The sequence below is a fragment of the Eleginops maclovinus genome, chromosome 22 (assembly GCF_036324505.1).
Source record: "Eleginops maclovinus isolate JMC-PN-2008 ecotype Puerto Natales chromosome 22, JC_Emac_rtc_rv5, whole genome shotgun sequence".
Taxonomy (NCBI): Eukaryota; Metazoa; Chordata; class Actinopteri; order Perciformes; family Eleginopidae; genus Eleginops; species Eleginops maclovinus.
In genome coordinates this window covers 3,111,684-3,123,442 of record NC_086370.1, presented here as the reverse complement: position 1 = coordinate 3,123,442, position 11,759 = coordinate 3,111,684, and positions in this window count along the sequence as shown.

Sequence of the window (11,759 nt, the reverse complement as noted above, 5' to 3'; positions counted from 1 at the left end):
AGCCTTTAGAGACAGGAAGACACACTAAGACACTCCCAGAGAGAGGGGTGTGTTATTAGAGAGCAAAGGCTTCACCTCTGGAAAGTCCAGGCCAGAAGTAGTGTTAGGTCCACTGGACTTCCAAGCAGTTCTTTAATGACTTCCTGTCTGCTGGGGGGGCTGATCCTCCACACGGATCCTGAACTACCTTCAATTATTCATTCCTTCACATCCTTATAACAACTAATCGTGACTAACAGAATGATGAGACGTAGTATTCAAAGTACTGCCGCCTTAGAGGAAAAGTCTCAGTCTGTAGGGCTTGGGAACTGGAGGGTGGCCAGTAAAAAGCAGGAACTGGTACCAGGATAGATGCCTGTACAGAAGCGTGCTGGCATTCCGCGAGGCTGTTGCAGTAATATTCCCAGAGGTGAAAGTAACTAAGTACATTTACTTAGGTATTTTACTTTTTTGACATATATTTACTTTACTTGAGTATTTTCCCTTTCGTTGTACTTAATACTTTATTACTCCACTATATTTATTTTAACACTCATAGATACAAGTTACTCTGTGCCTATAATGACACATGCTGATATGGTATAATGCAGTTATCCTAATCCAAACAATATTTCCAGTACCTAAATTGCTTTACATCATACAGGATAATATAATAACCACAATAACATAATACCCTGAAAAGATCCATTCTGCAAAACAAGAACCTTAGAAACATGTAGTACAGTAGATGATACTACTCCTGTACTTTCCCTTCAGTAACCTTTTGAAATCAGAACTTTTACTTAAGTAAAGGATCTGAGTATTCTTCGATCCCTGCCATTGACCACGTGTCGAGATGTAACCAGGGTGTTTATAAAAGGTGTACCTATAGACTGAATATTAGGGTGTGTCCTGCTTCTTGCCCAATGACACCCCCCTTTCTTTGTGCATATTGCGGTCACAGATAATAGATTGGTGGATGTTCAATATGATTATGATTAAATATATTCAGGCCTATAATAATTGTGTTTGTATCAACTCATTTTTGGAGATGATATAAATGAGAGATATGTTTGAGATTAAATTTATTGTCCCCTGGGGGAAATTCATTTTCACAGAAAACTAATAAGTGATAGTTAAATAACATTTGTTTTTATATGTGTATTATTAACTGTAATTTTCCAGTTATTACTTGAAGGCATCACGATTGCTTGAATATTCGTAAGTAAACGCAACACAAGGTGCACGAGGATCAGGAGAGACACATTTAGGCTACTGATGAAAAACAACAAGTTCACCTTATAGCAGCAAAGAAAATCCAAGATATACATTTGTGGTTAATTAAGCCTGAGCAATATTTTCAGTGTGTTAATGAAAGCACGCACTTAATTTATATTCTCTATTCTGTAGGCTATCTTTACAAAAAAGAAGAGCAGAAATGAATATTGACATGGTTTATTCTTGCTTTAACTTGTATTATCTTGTTCTGGGTCAAATGTAGAGACTCGAGTGTGTGTTCATCATCATGAGGCTTCATACGCATACATTTCCGTATGGAAACAGCTACTTTAAACAAACAATCTCCCATTTGCATCCCAAATGTACTGTATATGATCGCCCTCACTCGCTCACGCACAGTGAAAGTCATGGCAACCGAGCAGGACGTTCTACCGAGGGTATAAAAGCTGCAGAGCTTCAATCCGTCATTTGCACTCAGACTTGACACAAGTTCACCTGCAAAACCTGGAGAGTTGAAATCTTTGATTTCTGATCCGAAAAACTTCCTGAAAACCAACTGTTGGATAACTGAGCTTCAGAAACCCCTTCAGTAAATCTACAGTAAACACTACCAGCTGAAAACATGGCTTCGTCTGGACCCCCTGCGCTGGAGCACCTGCTGACCCGTGTCACACGATGGTTCACTGGCTTTGCTGGTAAATATTAAATTCATTTCATGGCAAATGTATTTATAAATGTTTCCTTAGTCATTTAGAGTTAAAATCAGTAAGACATTTGCATTTAATTACGCGAAATAGTTGAACATTAAGATTGAGACATTATGGAATGTTGGCTTGAAAGTCTGAAATAACTGAATTTGGGGTCGCTCAACGTTTTTACGCTGTGAAATGAAAAATATACGATAGAACTGGGCAGACTTTGTCAGAACAGCTGTATAATGTGTAAACGAAGGTGTAGCGATTAGAAAACCCCGTTATTTTTGTTTAACGGCCTGCGAAATTTCCGAATTTAGTGTCTGAAATTGACAAAACAAAATGGCGACCAGCACCATGGTGATAATGGAACGTTCAAGTCCAGGTCGTTTCTCTGTAGGGAGAGATGAGTTTGCTGTTCAAATGTATCTGGAGATATGTTTTGGGGTCCTCTTAAATTTAACAACATCACATTTGGGAACAACACTTTCAGATATGTTATTTAAATATCCTAAAGTTAATATATAGTTGGTATTTTCTGAAGAGGGTGGTTTGTGGAGCAGTGACTGCAGGTCCCATATGCTCTCTATCCGCGCATAGATGTCTTCAGAAGCAGAGCAGGAGTATTGTGTTATTTAATGGACTTACTATTGCATCACTGAGTAGAGATAGTCGGTCATAAAACCAAATCTAACTGAATACAACCCAACCTTAATCACCTTTGTTCTACTGTCCCAGTCACTGCTACTGTGCTCATTAAAGGAAAGATAGAAATGAGATGGTTTGGCTAAATCCACATAGTATTTTCATCATTTCCACTTTTTAAATATCATAATAAATACTTAAATAAAGTTGCCCCTTGCTGTTTTCAATTATAATTGTCAAAACCTTTATTTATGATTTGGCAGACAAATAGGCTATGCCACACTAACTTGCAAAACAAAACTTTTAGAAAAACATGACGGTTAAACACCGGCACCTTACCTGTGTTTGGTCATGCATTATCACATCAGAGGTGGGACCAAGTCACTGTTTGGCAAGTCACAAGTCAGTCACAAGTCTTAGCAGTCAAGTCCAAGTCAAGTCCCAAGTAAAGACAGAGAAGGGTGACTCGAGTCCACATGACTGCAGTATAGTGTCCAATAACTGGAGCTGGATTGCACTCAATTTGATAATACTTCTCAAAGGGGGCCCTGTTAACTGGAGGCTTCTACAAAGTGCTTTTAATGTTTCTGCTCAAACTGATTAGTGAGGCCTTCAGACGAACTGATTGAGTCTGTTTCATAGAAGTATAGAATGTGACTTTTTTTCAAATACATGTCTTGTTCCTCAGATGGCTCCCTGTGGCCTGTGACCAACGCTCGACCCGATCCTGCGACTCCTGCCGAGGACCTGGTCCTGCCTGACTATGAGGACATGGTCGGCGCTGATGAGGCGGACGCAGCAGACGGGCTTCAGGAGGCTCAAGCTGAGCCTCAGGGAGGTGATGGAGATAGTGAGCAGCCCCCTCCTGCTGCTCCTTCTCCTGTTTATTACCCTGTTCCCTACGCTGTTCCCTATGCTGTTCCCTACGCTGTTCCCTACGCTGTTCCCTACGCTGTTCTCTACGCTGTTCCCTACGCTGTTCCCTACCCTTACTATGCTCCTTGGTCTAACCCTTATGCTTACCGCTACGCTTCTCCTTCTCCTTTCGCTGATCCTCATCCTCCTGCTTACCCTCAGGCTCCTCCTGCTTACAATGACCCTCCGTATGATGCCTATCCTTCAGACGATGATAATAACCATGCTCGTGAGGAGTTGTTTCGCAGGTACTTTAACGAGCCATTGGCCGAGGACGAGGATGAAGAGATTGATGTCGTCGGACTCGACTTTCCTGTCCTTGATGTTGAAGACATCGGGCCAGTCTCCCTTGAAGATTCCTCCGAGGAGTCCATAGACTCCTCCACAAAAAGATGCAGGGAAGACAGCGAGGAGGAGGAGGAGTCTCTTGCGAAGAGGCCGCGGTGGTCCGAGGACAGCGATTCAGATTGAGTCTGCGATGGATGGGCTGAAAATCCTCCATGAATCATCAGAGCAAGATCTGCCCTTCATCTCTTCCATTTCACAGCTGGACCACATCATTCACCTGGTAGCCTTAGCGTCTTGCGGGGCTGCCAACATCCCAGGAAGCGTCTTGCCTTGGGATTTTTTGTGTGTACTACTTATTATTTGCAGCTCAATCTTTCTTTGTTTAATTCTGAGGGCAGGCGCTGCCCCAGGTAGCCTTTGCGTCTGGCGGGGCAGGTCCAGGAAGCGTCTTGCTCTGATTTAACTGACACTTTTCTACATGTCGGGGTTGGCCTTTGCGTCTTGCTGGGCAGACAGCCTCACGTAGCCTTTGCGTCTTGCTGGGCTGCCAACTCCCCAGGAAGCGTCTTGCACTGGGGGAGTTTGAACGGTCTCCTCATTTTCTGCACGGTGGATCGATGTTTCTCCTTGGAGCCTTCACCCTGATGGTGATTTGCTTTACTCACCCTCATGTCAGGCCCTCACAGTGAAGCTAACAGCACTGTGGAAGCTCCTGGAAGTCTCTCTTCAGTCTGCTGTCTGTAGCACTCAAGGTCAAATGAAAGACATCCCTGCAGACCACTGCACTGACGCTAGAAGAAGCAGGACAAAGCAACAGGACATTGCACTTTACTCTCATTGCACTTTACTCCCCAATTGACAGGCAATGCACTGGACACCTTCAAAATACATAACCTCCAACATGAGGAAACTTAATGGAACTGAAAATGCCTTCCCAAAAATTGGATTTGATTGAAGCCTGCTAAAGAACAGCATCTCACTAGGATGCCTCCTGAATGATTTTTCTCGTTGGTTCAGGAAGCATCTTGCTCTAATTTGATTGACACTTTTCTACATGTCGGGGCTGGCCTTTGCGTCTGGCTGGGCAGCGTCAGGTAGCTTTAACTTCTTGCGTCACTGCCAACACCCCAGGAGGCGTCCTGAATGGGGGTTTTTGGAGTACCATCTCTTCATTTTCTGCACGGTGGATCGATGTTTCTCCTTGGAGCCTTCACCCTGATGGTGGGTTTGCTTGACTCACCCTCATGTCAGGCCCTCACAGTGAAGCTGGCAGCACTGTGGAAGCTCCTGGAAGTCTCTCTTCAGTCTGCTGTCTGTAGCTCTCAAGGTCAAACGAAAGACATCCCTGCAGATCACTGCACTGACGCTAGAAGAAGCAGGACAAAGCAACAGGACATTGCGCCTTACTCTCATTGCACTTTACTCTCATTGCACTTTACTCCCCAATTGACAGGCAATGCACTGGACACCTTCAAAATACATAACCTCCAACATGAGGAAACTTAATTGAACCAAAAGAAACCTCCCAAAATCGGATCGAACCCCGCTGTTTTTAGGCATCTCATAAGGATGCTTCCTGAATATTTTTCTCCACAGGTCAAAAGATTAAAGGGATAGTTTGGATGGCTTGAAGTGGAGTTGGGAGGTGTGTATCCACAGTCAGTGTTCTACCTACAGCAGGTTGCGCTCGGCACCCCCTTGTTGGAAGAGGCACACATGAGTTACAGCAAAGTATTTCTGTAGAGGGGGTAACAGCTAAATATTCTTAGCCACCCAAAAGAAAAGCCCACCTAAAATCGAGGTTTGAGTTTAAGCAACTTTATACTCAGATCATTTAACTCAGTTTACCTTCCCTTTCCAACGGGAAACTGAAGCAATTATTGATCCTCTATTCAAAGCCACTAGACTCCATTCACAGCCCGCAGGAGCGGCTGGTCTGCCACTCCTCCAGATGTAAGTTAGTTGGTGTTGTGGGATTTAAACCAGCTAGTTTGGATTCACCAACAATAAGCCTTGCAGCTGCCCCAGTACACAACAGTACCTCGCTTTACTTCCGGCTGGAACTCTGCCGGCTCCTACAAACCCGGGACGTGCTGACCTCTTCCAACTGAAGGACATGCACTGACTATGGAGAATTACCTCCAACAACCCCGCTTCAAACCATCCTTTCTGTCCCTTTAATATGGCCAAAAAAGGTACAGTAACTATGAAATACATAATATTGTAACATGAAATCATTCAAAGATAATATGTGTCACTAACCATCTCTGTCCTTCATTCCCTCTGATCCTCCTCCACCAACTGAGCTGCTGAGGTTCACCGAAGACAAGACCGATAAGTTTGAGCTTCTGTCCCGTGGAGAATGTAAAACAGTATTAACATGTGACCCGCCTACAAGCTGTATGCTTCATCTATTTGTTGATATACTATCACCTGTTCAGCTCACAATTCACAGGTAAACGCTGCTGTGCAATGTGAACCCAAAAGGTGAGTGAGGGCTTCTGACGCGTGATCGAGGTGATCCAGCAAAGTCTGCAATGCAAAGTCAAAGTAGGAAATATGTGTTGTTGCATTGTGACTCCTTTAATTCATATAGTTTACATATCCATGCTTTTGAATAAATCAAACCATGTTTTACTCACAACTCCTTCAGTAGAAGTGTGTGACTTACAGTAAAACAAATACTCTGCATTTGCTGCTCCTGTTTGCCTTTCTATTATCACTCATTTAAGTTTCTCTTTCTACATGTAAGAAGTGTGTTTACTTCAGAGATTGCTGCCATTCCCTGAGGACACCAAGGTAAGTACGAGCTCAGGACTCAGAATAGAGAGAATGAAGTTCCTGTGGACCTGGTTCTCCAGCTGGTATCATTGATTCAAAGTTGAGTTATTCTTTGTCTTAGTCACCATTTAATATATTTCTCTCCTCTTTCCTCCACCACCTGAGCCAGCTCACTGGATAGCAACAGTGAGCTGGCTCAGGAGGATGAATGTAATATGTTTTTGTGTAACGGTCTTTCTCCTGTATGCTCCATCATTCATGCTCTCTCCCTGTTCAGTAATGTCACTTTATTTTTACTAACCATTATTTATATTTCCCTCTGACCTCCACCACCTGAGCTCCTGCTGTTCACCGTGCAGCAGAAGGTGAGTGTGAGCTTCAGACTGACATACAGTGCAGCACATGCAGGGTTACCATGACGACTCTGACCTGGAGGATGAGCTGGAGATCAGACAGAGGAAACAATCAGTGACAACATTCACAGACAAGTCTTACTTCGGCTTCTCAAATCTTCAAAGCTGATAAATGTGACTCGTTCTTTCCTCCTCCAGAGACTCAGTGTTGCTGCTGCCATCAGGCGTACCTCTGCAGGAGAGCTGCAGAGACCCTCCTCTGGGTTTCAGTCTGTGTGAGTAGACTCTCTGGAGTGAGAGTGGATGCAGACCCAGAGCCATGATCAGAGCGGTCTGATGAGCCCTCTCTGTCGCCATCATCTCTCCATGTCACTGTTTGGTTGTATGTTTCAATAAAACTCCCGCTCTAAAGTCAATCTTTCTGCTGTCAGAGGTTTTTTACTTCAGTGATGTTGGGATGTGAAGCTTTTTGGAAGGTGCATTAACTGCAGGTCATGAAGTGTTTAGGGGCTGAAGTGCTGCTGGAAACATCTCTGCCTCTTTCATCAAACACCCAGTCATCTGGATTATTTGTAGAACCAACAACAGATCAGGGAAGTTGGACGAAGTCGGTCTTCACACTGACACACACACGCACACACACACACACACACACACACACACACACACACACACACACACACACACACACGTGTGCTCAACACCGATCTATGAAAGAATCCTCAACTATTCCATGAAGTAGTTGGGCTTTAGAAAACATAAAATAAAGGGTAAGGAGGAACTGATCATCAAACAGAACATATTGGAAGGATGAGGAATGGAGGAAGAGCTGCTCTTCCTGGATGAAGGAGAAACAACTGAGAACAAAGACCACGTTTGACCTGAAGGTGGCGCCAGAGGAGAGACCGTGTTTCAATGACGTCATTATTTTAGCCGGTGTTCACAGTCTAATCTCTGCTTGCCAACATTTGAAATATACATAAAGTTACATTTAAACGGATACAAACTGTTGTGGGGAAAGAATATATATATGTTTTTGCTTCCACATCAGCGTTTAGTGAGAGTAAAGGGGTTCAGGAGTGTTTAACTGACACATACCATAATATTAAATAATCAGGCAGGAGGAGTTTTCACCATCCTACACACACCTGTTCATCCCACACATGTTTACACACCCTTCAGCTTCAGTGACATCAGCACGACTGAGCAGCAGGTGAGAATTAAACCCATATTGGATGTTAAGAGTTACAGAACAATAGTAAATGAATCCGTCTTACTGTGTGTAGCAGGAACACACACATTGTGGAACCTGTACCTGGGTGTTCCACATGTTCTGTGTTTCCTTTACAGCACTGATTTTAAAAGACAGTAGAAATGGAGATAGCAGAGTCAGCGCTAAAGAGCTGAGGTATATGTTGTAGCGATGTTTGTGAAGATGATGAAGACGTCTCCGGAGACACCAGCTTGTATATAATAAGGTGTATTACAACAGCACCAAGACGGGCAATACGAGGTTCCCAGAGCCAATTGTGGAAGTCCCCCCGAACTGTCGTTGTGCATACAATTTATAGAAGCTAGTGTGTGTGCGTGTCCAAAGTGTGTGTGCTCACAGGAGGTAACCAATGACAATGTATGCCTCACTAAACGACATGTGTCGTTCATAGGGGCCCCCTAACGTAAACAACCTCCGATTGCCCACCATATGGACCCTGAACAACATCTTCCCTGCACTCTCTATGACCTCAGAGAGTAACTAACTGAACAGATTTAATACACCGCCGAGCCTCAGCTCATTTCCACAGGTTCATTCAGAGAGAGCTCATATGTTCAGAGACAAACACTGTCGTGGAACTGAGGCCCTAAGTGGAGAAACCCCTCCCAGAGATCAAAGTACACCTGGGCCTTTTTCAGTACATTAAGAAGTCTTGTTTAAAAATATTTGACAAAGTAAATGGTTACTAAGTTATTACTTTCTTATTTAAAGGGGGCCTTGTCTGCCTTATCACATGTATATGAAATATATGGAATAGAGATCAGAAGGTCACCAAATTGGGATTAGATGATCACAGAGGCAAAGCATTCAATAAAGGAAAGCTTTGATCTTAACTTTTATCTTTTGTGTAATATATACACTTAAACACACAGATTCTAGCAGGAATTGGAATAAGAAATCCCATCGTAAAATGGTGTTTATTCTGTGACGCCCTGCCCCTCTCTCTGCCCATTGGTTGTGGGACTTCCCTGGGTGGAGATTGGGACAGGGCGTCAGGCCAATTGGCCACACCTGTGGGGGTATAGGGATCCAGAGTTTTAAGGGCTGGGTAGCCATGTGTTCAGTGGTCTCTTTGCTGCTTCTAGGCTGAGCTTTGGGCTCAGTCTTCCACTCGCCATGTGGTCTTAAGTATAATTTCTTTTGTTTAAGTATAATCATTTATGTTTACTTTAACCAGTAAACATGAGTTACTAATAAATTAGTTTTTGTTTATTTCATGTGTGGACTCCCTTTATTTTGCCACTACCTGACCCGGTGTGTGACAAAATGGGGGCTCGTCCGATTGTTAAGTTCATTTCGTAGACAAGTGTAAGTATCTTTAGTTTGGTAAGGGTCATTTGGTCAAATTCAGCCTGGTTGGTCTGAATATGGTTTGTGTGCTGGCATTTGCTTTGTGTTCCTGTTAGGAATTGTAGTTTTGCTTTAGTAAGTTGTTTGGTTTCAAAGGATTGATTGGCTTATTGGTAGCACCTGTTGAAGCCAATTCAGTAGCTGCCAGTGTTGGGAGTTCCACATGTGACTTGTCATTTGGATTTCAGTTTTAGGAGGGAGTTGGTCGGTGAAGTTTGGAAGTAGTAGAGCATTGTATCCTTACGTTTTGTTTTTTGCTTAAAGGTTAATGTTTTGGTTGTAATCAATAAAATAAAGGTTGGAACTTTGAGTTTGGTTATTGGGGACAGTCTTGTAATGTGGTATGGAACCATGAATCCCCTGTGAGGCTAAGAAGACTGGTTTCCAATAGGGGGACTGGTCTTGGGGAATTTTAGTGTGGCTGCAAAAGTGGGTAGAGCGGTTGTCTCGGGAGCACATCCACGGTGTAAGAGAGGGTCGCTGGTAACAGTTGCCTTTTTCTTCCCAGTGGGCTAAAGTGCATAAATACCCCCCATCAGTAGCGGCACAAAGACTAGGGATGGAGCTAAGGTAGTTATGGGGGCGCTAATGTCTTAGCTAGTCAGGGCTGGGGAGGTTCCATTTTGGTTTGGCTGTCCCAGACTTTGTTAGTGGTTCCAGCTGATATTGTTTTTGTTTTTTTCTTTCTCCTATTCTATTTTGTCTGTGAGTGTAGTTAGTCCAGGTATGGCATCTACAGTGGATAAATTTGTTGACTCACCGTCAGTAGCACTACTGGATCAGTGTACTAAAGACCAGTTACTGCTAATTGCTGAGAGATATGAGATTGAGATATTGGATAAAAAGTTAAAGGAGTCTGTTAAGGGAAGTTTGATGGCAGGTTTGCTGGAACAGAGAATTATTCAACCCGTTGGGGGGACTCAGTCTTCGGCGTCTGCAGGTACTGTTTTGAGTTTTGAACAGCAAAAGGAACTTTTGTTGTTACAGCAATCTCATGAATTACAGCTACAAGTACAACTTCAGAATATCAAACAGCAAAATGACTTGGCTTTGGAAGAGATGAAGCAAAAAACTGAGTTAGTTAGGTTAGAGCTACAGAATAAAAAGCTGAACTTAATTCAACAGGGTATACTGTACTATAGGTTCGGCGGATAGTGACAACCCTGTGTTTCAGTCTGGTGCACCAGTGGCATCTTTTGATATATTCAATAATTTGGGCTTGCTTCCAAAATTCAATGAAAAAGACCCTGATTCATTCTTTTCATTATTTGAGCGAATAGCGGAGTCGAGGAAATGGCCGGAGGGTGATCAGGCGTTAATGTTACAATGCGTCCTGACCGGTAGAGCCCAGGAGGCGTACTCAACTTTGAGTACTGCTGATTGTAAAGTGTACAAGCGAGTTAAGTCTGCGGTGCTTAAAGCATATGAGTTGGTGCCTGAGGCGTACCGGCAGCGGTTCCGTGGTTGGAAAAGAGGAGATAAACAGTCTCATGTGGAGTTTGTGCGAGATCTGACAGCCCATTTTGGTCGTTGGTGTGCGGCGTCTGAGGTGGACACGTTTGAGAAACTGTGCGACCTGGTAATATTAGAACAGTTTAAAAACTCTGTACCTAAAAATGTGGCTACTTGCCTCACAGAGAATAAAGTAGGTACTCCTGGTCAGGCGGCCGTGTTGGCCGATGAGTACGTGTTGATTCATAAAAGCAATTTCAATGCGGTAAGTTCAGATAATGTGCGCAGAGAGAGTTATGGTCATCAAAAAGGTGCATCAGACTCTTATGCTAGGAGTGAGCATGGCATGCGAGAAAGGCAGGCAGAAGGTAGAACGTGTAATTACTGCAAAGGCAGTGGGCATTGGAAGAGTGAGTGTCCAGTCCTCAAATCAAAAAATAAATTCTCTGGTACGCAAGTAAGACCAGTACAGCGGCTTTGGCCAGTTCACTCAGCCCAGCGGTAGTGGTTGAGGAGCAGGTTGAAGCCAGGCAGCAGAAGAGCATGGAGGATTTTGGACCATTCATTTCTGAGGGTTTGGTCTCTTTGCCGGGTAGTGTTGAACAGGTGCCAGTAAAGATACTGCGGGATACCGGCTCATTTGACTCATTTGTGTGCAAGTCTGTTTTACCCTTCTCGTCGGAGACTGACACAGGAGACTTTGTGCTGGTCAGAGGAATGGGGATGGTGGTGTTCCCTGCACCTGTGCATAGGCTGTGTCTTGACTCAGGTTTGGTGAAGGGAGATGTTGAG